This window comes from Apodemus sylvaticus, chromosome 13, assembly GCF_947179515.1.
Source record: "Apodemus sylvaticus chromosome 13, mApoSyl1.1, whole genome shotgun sequence".
Classification (NCBI taxonomy): Eukaryota; Metazoa; Chordata; class Mammalia; order Rodentia; family Muridae; genus Apodemus; species Apodemus sylvaticus.
Genome location: NC_067484.1, coordinates 24,207,438 through 24,224,424, shown reverse-complemented (window position 1 = coordinate 24,224,424; position 16,987 = coordinate 24,207,438).

Here is a 16,987-nt window from a genome sequence, read left to right as displayed (position 1 = left end):
TGTATTTCTTAATTTCTGCAATAAGCACAATTTACTTTTATAATTAGGAGGAAAACCATGTGAGAGAAAACATGTAAAAGGTTTGTTTCAATGTTATTGTGTTTGTTAGAACAACAGAATTCCGTTGTACAAAGAGAGTGAGTTTTACATGAGGAGGGCAAAGTACACCATTTATAAATAAGGCCTGTCTGTAAAAGAAAGGACGTAGCATCTGAAAATTACAAGAGATTTGATGGAAGATGAGACAAAGATTTGGAAAATGAAATAGAAGAAATATTCTGAAATATGTAAAATGTCCAGCCTGCTTCAGCCACTACTAACTACATTCTTCATAACCCCTTGTTGCTTGAGAAAAAATCCAGGAAATGTTGTATCTTCTCAAACACCAATTCTTGTCTCAAACTCTGAAAGTTAATGGTTGTTGATGATACAGTCTTCTGTTAATTTGGGAAATGAGAAAAATAATGCTCTCACTAAGTTGTTTAGTCATTTAATATTACATACATTCCTGTAATTCTTTAAGGGAGTTAAGGACTTATGTCTTTTTAAAGTCCTCTATCTGCATCATGAGCTGTGATTTTAAATCTAAATCTTGCCTTTCTGGTGTGTTGGGGTATCTAGGACTTGCTGTTGTGGGAGAACTGGATTTGGATGTTGCCAGGTCACGTTGGTTTCTGTTGGTAATGGTCCTGAGTTTGCCTTTTGCCATCTGGTTATCTCTGGTGTCAGTTGGTCCCACTGTCTCTGGCTGGAGCTTGTCCCACCTGTGGGCTTGCAAGCCTGTCTTACTACCCCTGAGAAACCAGCTCTTCCCTGCCACAGAGTGCAATGGCTCAGCCTAGCTCCTGGGTGCAGTTGGATCCCAGAAGGACCCTGTGCCAGCTGCTCTGCCACTCCTGCCTTGTGCAGTCACTGGAAAGAAGATGGCAGTCTCACCTGCGATTCAAAGCACTCCATGGAGACCAGTTCTCCCCTGGCAGGACCAGTGAACAGATTGCTATGGAACAGCCCAGCTCCTGGGTTCAGATGGATCCCGAAAGACCCTGTCCCAGCTACTCTGCCACTCCTGTGCTCCCTGTGCTCCCTGTGCTCCTGGCCATACCTGCCTTGGGAGAGTCTCTGGGGAGAAAATGGCAGTCTCACCCAAAATATCTTTTTGATCTGGTTCCCAGTGCACGCCTCAATGGGAGTTGAGTAAAGCCAATAATATACTACATATGATCCCTATTGCAGTATATTTACTAACAGAATTGCTCATGCTAGGTGAACTACAAAGGCTGTTTTTGTCATTGAAAATATAATACATGTGTGAAGAACGTGAGTCTGTGTACACTGGAAAGGTAGGGCTGACCCTGTGACTAATACAAATATTAACGTGAAAGTCCTTCTATTAGAAACAAATCAATAAATTCCCATAAAGGTCCTCCATTCAGAAACCAATTCTTATACATTACTACAAAATCCAACACAAAAGAGAATTAATTTAAATTACCTGAGACCCTCTATCCCTGTACACAAAACTATAACCTGCCCCACATAGCATTTATCAGGTGATAACTTATCATGAGGAGAGGAGGAGAAGTCTGCAGGGGCTATACATTTGTGGCATTGGACCCAGAAGATCTTCCTCACCAAACATCTCCCAACAACCAGACTTCGTAGATAATGTTGAGAATTTATTAGCTATATAACGAAACAGAAAGGAATTTTGACTTAATTTAACAAAAACAAAAGGGGGTGAACAAAGGACATAGGCAGTAGATGATGTCTTCAGGCAAAGGTCACTTTAAGCAGTGTTTCTGATGATAGACTTCAGTAGACTAGGCAAGGGAAAAAGACTAGACTAGACTAGAAAAGCAAATCAAAGTAGTTGAACAAAAGAGAGGGAGAGAGGGAGGAGAGGTATTCTTTAAATATGCCTTCAGTTGAAGTATAATTATACCACTTTACACACTTCCCTTTCTCCCTCCAGACCCTGCCACCAGCTACCCTTTCTTAAAACCCTCTCAAGTTGATGACTCTTTCTTTTATCATAGTTACATATATATGCATTTGTGTTTCTGCATGTGAATATGCACAAATATATAAATATAACCTGCTGACACTGTTTTCATATTTGTGTGCATATGATTTCAAGTATGTATATATATATATATATACATATACGTATACGTATACATATACATCATATACATACATATATATATATATATATATATATATATATATATATATATATATATTCTTGCAAGGATGTTGAAGCAACATTCAATTAGCATACTCTGGAAATGATCTAAACCGAGTCTGTTGCTGCTTTTATTCCTCTGAAAACCTTAAGATAGAGTCTTACCAGTGTAAATACATACATACACACACACATACGTGTATATATATATATATACGTATGTGTGTGTGTGTGTGTATGTGTGTGTGTGTGTGAAATTTATTTTGGAGGCATAGGTGGGTTCTTCTAGTAGTTCTGTGAATAATATCTGTATTTTAGATAAAAGTACTAAGTTATGGAAAGAATATGGTACTAATGTGAATAGGAATGTGCCTGAGGAAGCTCAGCCTCTAGGGAAGCAGGTCACACTGGGTACTTGGTTGGTAGATATAAAATAAGGAATTAAAATAATGGTAGACAAAAGTGGAAATAATAGCTAGAACGCTTCTTACTATTTCCATGAAAGGAAACAAGGTTCATTTTAATTCTTCTTATTTTTACTTCACAAAAGGAATGTAGAACCACTAAAATAAAAAATGGAAAGTAAATAAGGCACTGGGGCAGAACCAAGGGAAAATGAGGTTGCTGCATGTGCTAAAAGATGGTAGGACACTGTCAAAACTCCATCCCAGTACAGGGCAGTGGAGATGGTGGTCAGAAGCAGAGAACTGTGCCTGCTGGGAACTTGCAAGGATGCTGAAGCAGCATTCAAGTAACTAATCCTGAAAGGAAGCTAAACCAAGTCTGTTGCTGCTTTTATTCCTCTAAACATCGTTAGTCTCCAGGAGAAGAGAAGCACAGGTCTCTCAGAAATTTTCTAACTGGATCCAGCACCCGTGCTAGACAAGGACTTAACAATGTTCTGTAGGCCATACCTTTGACTTTGAAAAAGGACTATTTTCCACTTTCCCATCGTAATTTTTGAATATTAATTTCACATTCATAGGCCGATCTCAATTTTATTATCTATTGTTTCCATATACATGGATGTCAACTTATTTCCGAATATCTGCATTCTAATCTGGAGATACATGACGCACAACTCCATGGTCTGGCATGGCTAGGTGGCTACTATATACCTGCTATAAGGAGATAGGGAGGAACAAGTCACTGGCTTTACATGCCTCAAGTTCCAAGCAAAGAGGACCAAAACGGATTTCTAGATTTTCAACTGTGAGGGTGTTTGCTAGATGTAACTTTTCATTACTTTTTGGTAATGGCATATTTGCTCCTTCCTCTGCATCCTCATTGTGACTACCCTTAACATAATTGAAACAGGAAATCTAAGGTCCTACCTAATGGTAATATACACAAATAAATTTAGGATGCAGGTGGTGAACTTTGATGATACACACGCTAATAAAAGCAAGGCACAATAAAAATAGAAAGTAGCAACATACATATATTCATAAGGGTAATAATCTATAGAGCTGTGAATTGTTAAGGTGACCCCATAGATAAAACTGGTTCATATGGTGAGATGTAAACAGGGGTACAGTGTCCAGCCCAGCATTCCCTAAGCTCTGGTTTGATTGCCATAACTGAGAATGGAGGGGGAAAGGGAGAGATAAAGGGGGGAAGAGAGAGGGGGGAAGGAGGGGGAGGAAGGGAAGGAGGGAGGGAGGGAAAGAGAGAGAGCAATGAAAAAAACAACATTCTAAATTTAATTAATTCTGCACTGTTTTCATTTGTAAATACATGTAAGTATGTTATGTCTAATTACATATGTTGTAGATATACACAATGGTTGAATCTTAACTGAATTATCATGTGACTTGAAAGATATTGGTGAATTAGAATCAGCAAAGCTACTGCCACGCAAAACATGGCTGAAAACTAAGACTATTGAAGGTTAGAATTCTGAGGAATCATTAAGATTCACAATAGGAGACTGTTGTGTTGTTAAGTGTGCCTTAAGTGCTTGTGCACACATTTCATGCTAGGTATTACAGGATTTGAATTTGCCAATATGGACATTAAAAGAAGTTTAAATATATGTGTTGTTTTTAACTGAGGCCAATCCAATGAGTACTGGGGTAGTTAAACGTTGACTTGTTAAAAGAAACTTCCCTAAGGCAGCAGATATCTCCTTATACTTAAGCTAGTCTCTGATAATATATTGGGCATTTGAAGTTCCTGCTTCAAAAGCAGTCTTTTTTTTTTTAAATTGGGATATTACCCCCTTCTATCCATTTGCCTGAAAAAATCATGATTTCTTTGTTTTTAATAGCTGAATAGTATTCCATTGTGTAGATACACATTCTCTTTTCCCATCTTTTTTTTCTTTTTTTTATGATTACCATTTTTTATTCGATATATTTTTTATTTACATTTCAAATGATTTCCCCTTTTCTAGCCCCCCACTCCCCAAAAGTCCCGTAAGCCCCCTTCTCTCCCCCTGTCCTCCCACCCACCCCTTCCCACTTCCCCATTCTGGTTTTGCCGAATACTGCTTCACTGAGTCTTCTTACCAAACATGTGAAAGATCTATATGACAAGAACTTCAAGACTCTGAAGAAGGAAATGGAAGAAGACCTCAAAAAATGGGAAAACCTCCCGTGCTCATGGATCGGTAGGATCAATATAGTTAAAATGGCCATTTTGCCAAAAGCAATATACAGATTCAATGCAATACCCATCAAAATCCCAACTCAATTCTTCACAGAGTTAGAAAGAGCAATTATCAAATTCATCTGGAATAACAAAAAACCCAGGATAGCTAAAACTATTCTCAGCAACAAAAGAAATTCTGGGGGAATCAGTATCCCTGACCTCAAGCAATACTACGGAGCAATAGTGTTAAAAAGTGCATGGTATTGGTACAGTGACAGGCAGGAGGATCAATGGAACAGGATTGAAGATCCAGAAATGAACCCACACACCTATGGCCACTTGATCCTCAACAAAGAGGCTGAAAACATCCAATGGAAAAAAGATAGCCTTTTCAACAAATGGTGCTGGTTCAACTGGAGGTCAGCATGCAGAAGAATGCGAATTGATCCATCCTTGTCTCCTTGTACTAAGCTCAAATCCAAATGGATCAAGGACCTCCACATAAAGCCAGACACTCTGAAGCTAATAGAAAAGAAACTGGGGAAGACCCTTGAGGACATCGGTACAGGGAGAAAGTTTCTGAACAGCACACCAATAGCGTATGCTCTAAGAGCAAGAATTGACAAATGGGACCTCATAAAATTACAATGTTTCTGTAAGGCAAAGGACACCATCAAGAGGACAAATCGGCAACCAACAAATTGGGAAAAGATCTTCACCAATCCTACATCAGATAGAGGGCTAATATCCAATATATATAAAGAACTCAAGAAGTTAGACTCCAGAAAACCAAACAACCCTATTAAAAAATGGGGTACAGAGTTAAAGAAAGAATTCTCACCTGAAGAACTTCGGATGATGGAGAAGCTTCTTAAAAAATGCTCAACTTCATTAGTCATTAGGGAAATGCAAATCAAAACAACCCTGAGATTTCATCTTACACCAGTCAGAATGGCTAAGATTAAAAATGCAGGAGACAGCAGGTGTTGGAGGGGGTGTGGAGAAAGAGGAACACTCCTCCACTGCTGGTGGGGTTGCAAACTGGTACAACCACTCTGGAAATCAGTCTGACGGTTCCTCCGAAAACTGGGCACCTCACTTCCAGAAGATCCTGCTATACCACTCCTGGGCATATACCCAGAGGATTCCCTACCATGTAATAAGGATACATGCTCTACTATGTTCATAGCAGCCCTATTTATAATTGCCAGATGCTGGAAAGAGCCCGGGTATCCCTCAACAGAAGAGTGGATGCAAAAAATGTGGTATATATACACAATGGAGTACTATTCAGCCATTAGAAACAATGAATTCATGAAATTCTTAGGCAAATGGATGGCACTAGAGAACATCATACTAAGTAAGGTAACCCAGACTCAAAAGGTGAATCATGGTATGCACTCACTAATAAGTGGATATTAACCTAGAAAACTGGAATACCCAAAACATAATCCAGTCTTTTAAAAAGTATATCTATAAACAAAACTAAAGCATGCATTGTGAATCCTACCTGGTACTTAGTCCTTGAGCAAATACATCTCCTTCCAGGGCTGCTTCTGTCAGACCATACTGTGCTGACAGTTGAGATTCACAAGCAGTGACCTGCTTTTTACCAAGTTGTACTAGCCAACCTATGCAAGCAGCAATTGCATATAAATATTGTCATGGGTGCCACCTACCTGGTTCTGGCACCAGGTTCCTGGGAAAGAGAACTGAAGCAGCCACCTGAACTTTCTAAAGTGGCTTTAATTTGCTGTTTCAACTGGCTTTGCTAGTGACCTCCCAAGCTGGGGGCACTGTCTTCAGGCAAGTTCTGTAATGACTCTGGAACCTGGAAATCCTGCCTCACCAGCTTGGCACTGTTCCTGGACTGTCTAAAGCTAAGCCTCACACATATAAGGAGACGATTTAGTGCTGGGAGAAGCTCTTGGCAGTAAGGGAACAGTCTAGGAAGAGATGCACACAATGTTCACTTGCTCTTTTTAATGCACTCTGAGTTAAAATCTTCAGCACACAATTGAACAAATATCAGCATGACAGTTTCAGTGGAGGAAGGTGATGCCTTCTAAGGCACACTGATCTTTGCCTATGAAAACCCTCAAATCCCTTAAATGCAACCTTAGCTATTTAGACCCCTATCTCTTGACATTTAGATGACTGCAGCCACACTGTAGGGATAGGATAAATGTTAACAAGCTGCTTTTAGACATTGTTCTAAAAAAAAAAAAAATAGTCATAGGAAGAGAATCAGACTTGAACTTGAAAAGCCCAGATTTAATTCCCGTATCTGTCTCATCGATTGTAAATACCAGGGAGGTCTATATATACTTGGTGAGACTTGATTTGCCCCATTATCAAATGGGTATGAGGCTATTACAAAAACTGAGATTCTGAAGGAAGCATGGTGAGACATGGAACAGGTAGATTTTCCAAGAGCCTGAAATCCATGTATCCAAAGTGAACCATTTCCAGAGCCATGTGACTGCCAGAGGCTTTTGCTATTCACTTTGCAATGTCTGCCTCTTTATCATGTGATAAACTTTGCTGCTTACAAGCATTTGTCTTTCCTCACAGTATTGTGATGCATTTGATTCCTCTTCTTATTGCTCATTTCCCAGAAAGCCAAGCATATCCACAAGGCACTCGATACCTTCTGATGGGCTGATTGATTAAACCATCTCAGCACCTTTGAAGATCAGAGAAATCCTTATGCAAACACTGAGGCCATTTACCCAGAGAGTTTAAGATTTAGGAAAGTTTCCCCTCTGTAAAAAGAGCTTTGACCCTGGAAAGAAAAATGCCTGGATGTGCTTTATCGTTTCTCCTTTTCTGATTGACCTTGGGAAAGTTGCTCCTATGCATACAATCCCACCCAAAAGCACATAAGAAGAAAATAGAAAAAAATCACACCCCTTACCCAGGGGAAATAGTCTAGGGTCACTGATCAAGAGACCAAAGTTCTGTTTTCCTTGTTTCACTTGTGCTCTGGACACTGGCCCAATGATTCTCAGAATTCAGCATAAGAATCTGGAACACTTGTTCTTGATGAGATGAATGGGCCCCTCATTTCCAAGTATCTGACTTCAAAGGTCTGAACTTGGCCTTGAGAGCACCTGTCTAGTAATTTCCATAGGTACAGCTGCTGCTGGCTTATAGGCCTTATTTCAAGAATTTTAACTTTAAGACATATATATGTCAGTGTTTCAGCTCTGCCTTTGAACCATGCTCTTCTTTCTACTGTATTATATAGATGTTACAAATACTGATCAAGAAAATGTTGAAAGAAATATCTCTAGAGCTGTAATCAATTTTTCTAGGAAACTTGACAATATGTGAGTCATCACAGGACTTAGGAATTAAAGAGATCCTTCATTTTATTCTTCAATAATGCAAAGAGTATCTACCAGCAATGTGTTGGAATGTTACTCACAGCCTCTTTCATGAAAGACATACCTAGAAACAGATAACTTCTGTAACACTGTATAATAAAAACAGAGGTTCCACATGGCCAGAAGAAAAATAACAGAAGACTTTGAGATCCCCTTCTCTATGGCGCTCTGATACTCCTCCTACCACCCCCCCACACACACAAACACACACACACATATACACACACACACATACACACACACATACACACACACAAACACACACACATACACATACACACAGATACACACACACATACACATACACACACACACACAAACACACACACACACACACAGAAGGCTAAACACCTAACTGACCTAAGTCATGGTTCATGTTAGAGAAGCTGAGTCCCAGATTCAGAGAACTGGTACAGCTGAGGATTCAGTGCTAAGATTAGACCTGCTAAACATGAAGTGCTCACCAATATCACTGTTTTGCCTTCTAAGGACTGCAACAGAATCTAAATTATAAGACATTATTAAATCATAAAAGTTTTGAGCAGGGGGTGGGGGTGGGGAATGAAACCAATGTCAAGGACTATGGATTTTGAACAAAGAATGAGGTGTCCAGGGCTTGAGAATCTTTCCCAACTCTTGACTTCTGAGTATGAATTCTAGGGTATGGATGAGAATAATTTTGTGCAAGTCATTTTTCAAGTAATTAAAAACCCTCTTGTTATTTGTCCCCTTGAATCTACATAAACATTCATGTGAGGTGCATCATTCCTGTGTGTGTTACTTAAGAAATGATTCTGCCAATAAGCAAATATGTCCCAATACATTCCGATTAGCCAAGAGTAGAATTTTACACATACAGAAAGAGCTGTATTAAACTCACTTGGACAAATTCTATACATCACTCTAGGTATCTTTTGCAAGCAAAATAAAGTTGTTCTCATATCTCCCTCGTATCTTGCGGCACTTGCCAATCATATCATAACTCCTCTATGACTACTACCCCTTCCTACTCAGAGTCATGCCCTTGCACATCCTTCATAATGATGCAATCTTTTAAAAACCTGAATCTTCTCTTATCTCATGGAAAAGCCATGTCCCTGAGATTCAGAGCAACCACACTTTCTCTTTATAGAAGGGTATCCTTAAACACAACAAGCTTGCTCATAAAATTAGGATACTTTCCCACTGATCTAAAGCAAAGAGTACCTTACAGTTCTGATTGACCCTTTACCAAATGCTGCCAATCAAATCTCCACTTACAGATGACTTTAATTTGCTTCCTTCAAAAACTGCAGGGCTTAACAAACCATGTCTTTGAACAAGTTGTATGTGTCATATATTTGCATGCCAATCTCTTTTTCAGCACTGCAAATAGCATCACCACATGTTTCTATAGAATCAGTCCACCACAGTAGCCCCAGCTGAGTACCATGTCACCAATTACCCTACAAAACCAGCATATTCTGGGATGGGTAAAAACCTGGGCCACTAAGGTTTTATATTCAAAAAGTATCATGTCTGTTCGGCACTTTCCATGATCTGAAAATATTTTTTAGTTTCTTTTTTTTAGTTAACAAAAAGGAGAGAAATAAGTTAATGGTGTGAAGGTTAACTTTGACCTCTGTTAATGTTGCAGAATGATTAAATCAGATTAAATAATACATATATTCATATACTTGTTCTCTGGGATGCAAACATTTAAAGTACACTAATCACTTCAAAGTGCACTATATATGTTACTAACTACAAACACCATGTTCTGTAGCAGACCTCCTGAACTTTGCTCCCTAACTGCATGTTTATTATTTTTAACCATCATCTGATATACCATTTCTCATTCTGGGTATATATGCAAAATAGATGAAGTTAAATTAAAAAGAATATCTGCACTCTGGGGTCTGTTGTAGCTTTATTTCCAATAGTAAATGTAGAAAAACAACATAGTTGCAATATATGAGTTAATGGATAAAGAATGTGGTATGCATATACAAAATGTCACCTGACTTTTCAAAAGAACCTGGAGCTGGAGAGAAACTCGGGATAGAATGCTCCTATAGAGGACATTATCTCTGTTCCCAGCATCCACATGAGGTAGCTCACAACCACTCTGAACTCTAGATTTGAGAGATCTAAGATCTCTGGCCTATTTGGAAACTCTCAATCTCTCTCTCTCTCTCTCTCTCTCTCTCTCTCTCTCTCTCTCTCACACACACACACACACACACACACACACACTTTAAAATAATGAAAATAAATCTTTAAAGTCTCATTTATTTGGAATCTAGTACTCTTAAATCTGCTTGAGAAGGGGTTACAAATTGTTACAGCAAAGAGGCTGTCTTTACCTAGAGGAGCTGATGCTTTAGCTCCAGAAACAAAAAGTGGGCTCACAAAACAATAAAACTGCAAAATACAGTTAATTCTCAAATCTTGAATCAAAGTCCAAGTATACTACTAACGTCAGAAGTAAACATTATAATTGTGGGTACAGTGTTAGCTGAAGATGTCAGGAAATACTGACATAGTTTTACACTAAACTATGCATAGAGTTCAGTTAGAAGACCTGTTCAAAGTAAGGAAAAGCAAACTGTAAGGGTAGGGGTATTAAGCATACAGGATTTGATGGACTACACAGAGACAATCAAATACATGCATTACAAAATGCAAAATAAGTACAAAAGAGTAAATATTTAATAGGGCATTGCATGACTTTTCCTAGGGAGACCATTGACCCCGGGTAGAGAGGGCACTGGCAGATATAAGAAAGGATTTCATTAAGACAGCTTGCTGAACCTAGTTTCCTGAAATTAGTTACAGTAGTATCAGTTGCAAAAAGGCAACCAAAGTCTCCTTTGAGTCTCATAGGCACCTACAATACCAATGAGTCATACCAGTAGCAAGGGCAATTCATGAAAGGATGACCCACTAAAGCATCCCATTTGGGCAACATCCAGACAGATGCATCACCAAGAAATTCAAAGCCTCAGTGTGTTGTTTACTTCTTATGTATCTCAGTGTAGGGAGGATCTAGTGAGAATCTCTCTCACAAGAATCTGGTGAAGACCTTGGGCATCTCTGGAGACTTCCACTCTCTAAGAGAGAATATTAATAGAGCAAAATGCTTGGGGTTTACATATAGGAGATCACAGCTGCTCTCACTGCAAATGGCAATGGTTATTTCCAAAAGGGCAAAAACAGATATATTTCATGCCTGCAGATAAATCAATCCCAAGAAAAGAAAACAAGATGACTGACCAACATTATTTGTGTTGTAGTGTCAGGGAAATGTTAGTGATTCCTTCCGAAACAGACAGGAGCTGATCTGATATGATGCAACTCACAGCAGAGTCTGTATTCTATTGGAGCTACAACCCCCCAATGCATCACTATTATGCAGGATGGTTTTGGTGGTGGGGGAGCCATGAATATCTATCATGGCAAGACTTTATAGTAAGTAGCATGCAGAGGGTACGTGTGCAAGCAACTAATTGGAAAGCTACTGTGGCCTTTAACATGGTGCTGGGAATCATAAACTTAATTTTGGCTTTCCTCCACACTGGTGGTCATTAGACAGGGTGTAGGCTTATAACCTGGGGGTGCAGGTTTGTTGGGAAAATAACCGAAAGACACTGGTCTTGTTGAGTATGCAACCTGGAGACGTTGGTCATGTTGGGGATTAGCCTAGAGATTGGAACTAGGCTTAGGTTTTGTTGCGGGGGACAACTTGGAAACTAATGTTAGGTACCAACCTGTTAGTTTATCTGAATTCAAATTTAGGTCAGGGTCTTTAAAATGAAGTCTGAACATAAAATATTTGGCCTCTCATTATCAACCGTGCTACAACTCTCTTGGACCCTGGAAAGAACAACTCTTTCCCAAATGTACTGTTTCAGGCTTTGTGGCCAAGAAAAGTGTCTGCTAACTGCTAATAGACACCCAAAATGTCATCCCCGGGGCTCAGGACAAGCCCCATTCTCTTTTTCAGACTTAAATTACTCTTGCCAACTGTTCTCATCTGAGCTCAAAGTACTGTCACCATGGCTCCCACATGTGACTTTGGCTAGTAGACCTGTTCTGCCCTCATTCCTCCTCCCATCACAGAAGTGAGCGAGGCAACCCCTTATGGAATAGCTTCTTCCCTATGAAGAAGCCAGGTTTTGAGAGGAAAATGAATTAACAGCAGAGGAGGAAATATCAAAGATCAATATTTTTAATTTGGATTCCTGCTATGAGCTGTTAGTTCATATAGGCTGGGTTAACTCTGAAATTACTTAAGCAGTGCCACCTGATATATATCAAATTTACTGGTACAACTACCTAAATCGTTCATTTCCAATTGGGTTTAAGATGGTAGCATTGTGTCTCTTCAGGTCTCTCTGTTCTTCTTATGGTTCCCACTCATGTCCGAAGCACAGAATATGGGCCTAACTTAGGGTGATTTCATCTCACAGTTTGGTCCTGGGAACTAGGTGTCTTGGCTGAGTCTGGCCCACTCTAATTTGACTCCCTAGCCATAACTTCCCCAACTGACACCATGAGGCATTTGTGCTGGAGGGACACGGGCAGAAGACAGCACCCATTTAAAAGAACATACCTACCAAATTGCAAAAATGACCCGCATTTCTATGATTACAGTGACTTGAGTGCTATGAAATGGTAAGAGAAGGGAAAAAAAAAGATTTGTCTACAAGGTGATAGGTCACAAGCAAGAGAGTAAGACCCTGTCAACATCTGTAGCATACCCATTTATTAATGTCTATCATAATAGTACAGGACCTTGACATCTGCTAAAATAGTCTTGTAAATAGACCTCCTGTCCTGAAAAATCGCTTTCCAGTATCACTATAATTAACGCCTCTTGACAGTTTTATCATCCTTTCCTTCTGTGTGCATAATCTGAGCATCTTCTCTGTTCAAGACACTATGCTTGACACTGCACTGTGCAGCATCTTCGGCAGGACATCGGAAAAGCCTTTAGGAGTTCATAGTTACCGTCCGTGCGTCTCTTGTTTTATCCTAAAATATTTCTTGCTCCATGCTTTTTCATAGTTGGCTATGTGCACCTCCCCAGAGAAGATCCTATTGGTGGATGTTTTCAGTAATTTACTTTAGGAAAACAACAGGAATACTGAAAAAAAATTAAATATTTTTCCAAAGTTCCTCGTTCCTATGCCTGCTGTGCTTCTAATCAATGCTCTGCCCCGGGAGACTGGTTATACTCCCTGTAAATACGTGGTCCAAATGAAGGCATGCAGCCCATGATGTGAAGAAGAGACTTTCTTCAGGTGCCCATGCTCATTGCTCTCCACAGGACAGAAAACATAGCAGAGCACTTCCTGCATGCTGTGAAGATGAACACATTGCTTTTCTACAGATATCTGAGCAACATTCTCCCCATCATTTTTATTTCCAAACACCGGGCTTTCTAATCACTGTGCATTCAGTGGAAGACCCAGAAATCTAAGTCCTGCCAGACAGATGCAGGGCAACTCAGTGGTGGCAGCTTTAACATGTAACCTTGGTAAGGTCTTGCAACCCTTCATTGCCCCCATCCTGGGAAAGCAAATGTTGTAACAGAAAAGGCATAACCATTCTGACAGATAGGTCTGAGGTGACAGCTCACATCTGCCACTTCTGGGTTGAGTTCATTTCATATTACTGGATGCCAAGACTTTACTGGCATCTTTTCAGTTCTTCATAAAATGGGAATTACTATTGTAATATTTACAGTTCAACCCACTGGTCAGAGGCCATTGGCAGGTCTGTCACTGTTACTCTCATGCAGAAACTGTGAAATACCAGTGAAAACACTATAGACAGGCATCTTTGCCACAGCTATTCCAGAATGATTAATATCACATCTCTTATTTCCTCCCTCTTGAAGCAATGCTAACACCCAGGAATTTAACTCTACCTGCTCTCTAATAATAGAGACCCTTCTAGATTCCAGAAGGAGAAAGGAATTCTATGCTGATTGGCTTCCTCCTCTTCAGTCTATGTCATCAAGAATGGTTCAACATGTGACAAAATGCAGTTCCATAAAGCCTCCCAAATCCCTTTACAAGTGATATCTTTCTGAAAGCATTGTTTGCTCTTCAGGAATTTCAGTCAATGGGCCCCAAGGAAAGAGCCTCCAAAATTGTCCTCTTTAAAAAGTGCCAAAGACTGACTGCATGGTGAATCCTTGGGATTCTGTCTCTGCCACTCAGTACTAGGGCTACAGTCACACACTGCCAAGCTGTGCTTCTTAAAGTGTGCCTTCTGAGATCAGAACTCATATCCTCGTGCTTGCAGAGCACCCACGTTGCTCACTCTACCATCTCCCCAGGCTTAGATCTTGATTTTCTCTTTTGCTCCAGTGATCTACATGTCTGTGTTTGTGCAATATCACTGTGGCAGTGTTGATGAGAATGGACTCCATATGCCTGTATATTTCAATATTTGGTCCCTAGTTGGTAGAACTATTTGGGGGAAAGGGTTCAATGAGAATCCCTCTCTCAAAAACAGAATTCAATACAACAACATGGAGAAAGGATTAAGGGAAATATATCCCTACTTTAGTCTCTGGCAAATAACTACATTCACATGGGCCAGAACACTTGACCCCATCACATCTGAGTAAATGAGAGGACTAAAAGGAAAATACCCAGATATAAACCTTAAATCCTCACATCTACAGCCCCTAACATTTTCTTTAATGTTTATATTTTATTAATTTTAAATGTAATATATTATTAAATCCTTGAGAATTTTTAAAAAAAAATGTGCTAAAAAGATGCTGAAGCAGAGACCAAACTCTGATGACTAAGGTCATCTCCAGACACCATTAAAGAAACAGATAACCACAAATAAGCAGTTGCAGAGTATATGATCACACGGCACTGTAACCATTCCTTTCATTGTTTGTGTCTTTCACTGAAATAACTTGAACATAAACATCAAGGCTTCTAATAATGTAAATGTATACTACATGTGACGGATAACTTCTGTAGTCATTACTGTCACTGTCATTAATTTCATAGTTTTATATATGGACTTATTCAGAAATCAGTAAACATTTTCTTTAAAAGTCAGAGAATAAATTTTTGAGAGTTATCAGTGGGACCTTATTTCTCTACTACAAACTCTCAACTCTACCTTTGATGTAAGATAAAAACAGGCTAGACATTGAACAAAACAATAGCATCGGCTGTCATTCAATACATCTTTAGGTCCACAGGCCATAATTTATCAACCTCTTCCATCACACTCATTGGGCATGGGAAGACATTAAAAGAAGGAGGTGAATCCTTTATGATGTGAGGGACTTAAGTAGGAACCAGAAAAGGGTGTGAGGTTGTCATTCTTGGATCATTGTTGTGGCCAGCTTGTGTCCTGTTCCATTGTTGTTCACCTTGAACACCTTTCATAAGTTACTCTATCCTATATCACTTCATTCTATGGTTTGCTTATCTGGATCTGTGTTTATCTGTCTTTTTCTTCATCTTTATGCAGTCCTATTATCTGTCTTCTGTATCTTGACTTGACGCTAGAGTTTTACTTTCAAATGTGTGACTCACAGAAGCCTGTTTTACAACAGCAGGTCTGTGAATTCCTAAGGCTTCCCAGCTTTGGGTGGTTTTGCAATAAATCATCTCTCTTGACCTACTATCCATGATGGTAGTATCAAAATTCAATTGAAATTTAGCATTTAATATAAGATATTAGGATATTGGGTCCTTAGTCTGACTATTGTCCTAATGAGACCTGTGAGAAATCAATAACATTAGATAGGAGCACAGAGATAAAGCCTCTAAAGAAAAGAGATGGTGTGGTTTTGCCAGAGGAGAGAGACCTGAGTCAGAAACTTCAGTTATCTTAAGCTGGTTTCAGAAGATTCAGAGTTCCCACTCTCCTAGCCCAGGAAGAAAACTTCTACCAGATGCAATGGATTAATCTTGAAATTTCTAACCATCAAGACTGTGAGCTAAATAAGTATTTATTCAGTTTGTGTTAATTTACTTATAGTGATAAAAATTACAATAAGATAGCATCTCCTTTCTGTGACCTCTAAGTATGTTCATACCTCAGCAGGGGGACTATGTGGTTCTATTTAGGTCTGTACAGGTACAAATTATGTCACTGGCCCAAGGTGATAGGAATATACAGATCCAAACCCCAAGGTGTTTGAAAGAAAGGGGTCACTGCAAATGTGAGAACTCAGTCAGGTGTACCTCCCTCCCAAGGCAGCAGGAGAAGATGAAGCTGAAGGAAAGAAATTAACTTTAGTACTGTGAATCACTACACTCCAACAATGGTATTTACTATCAAATCACAGATAAGAAAGTAAGCAGAACAAATTCATTTTTGAATTCCTAAAGAGCCCTGAAGGATGTTCTACAAGAGAGATGAGGTAACAAAATAATTAAATCAATTCAACATTATCAGTTAGAAAAAAAGCATTGCAGCTCCCAATGGAACAGAGCGGTGGATTCCACAAAGGTCCACGCCCTGTGTGAGCATCCTTCTGTGCTGTGAGTGAGCCTGTTGCCCAGGCTTCCTCCTAAATGAAGGAAGTCTACTACTCCAGAGTCTAGAGATTGCTAGATTCACAGTAAATATCATTTAAATATCTTCTCAGCATCCTTACTACACTAAAGATGCAGAAACCCTGAGGGGTTCAGATATAAAAAGCAAATTGCAGAGAATACTGTTCAATGTAGTCCCTTAGGTCAGTATGTCAGAGCCCAGTGTCCCCCCATTCCTCCCAAAGCCTGCGGCTCTCCATTGCCCTCCATTGCCTAGGGATAGAGTCTGAAACCTGCATCCCTCCATTGCCCGA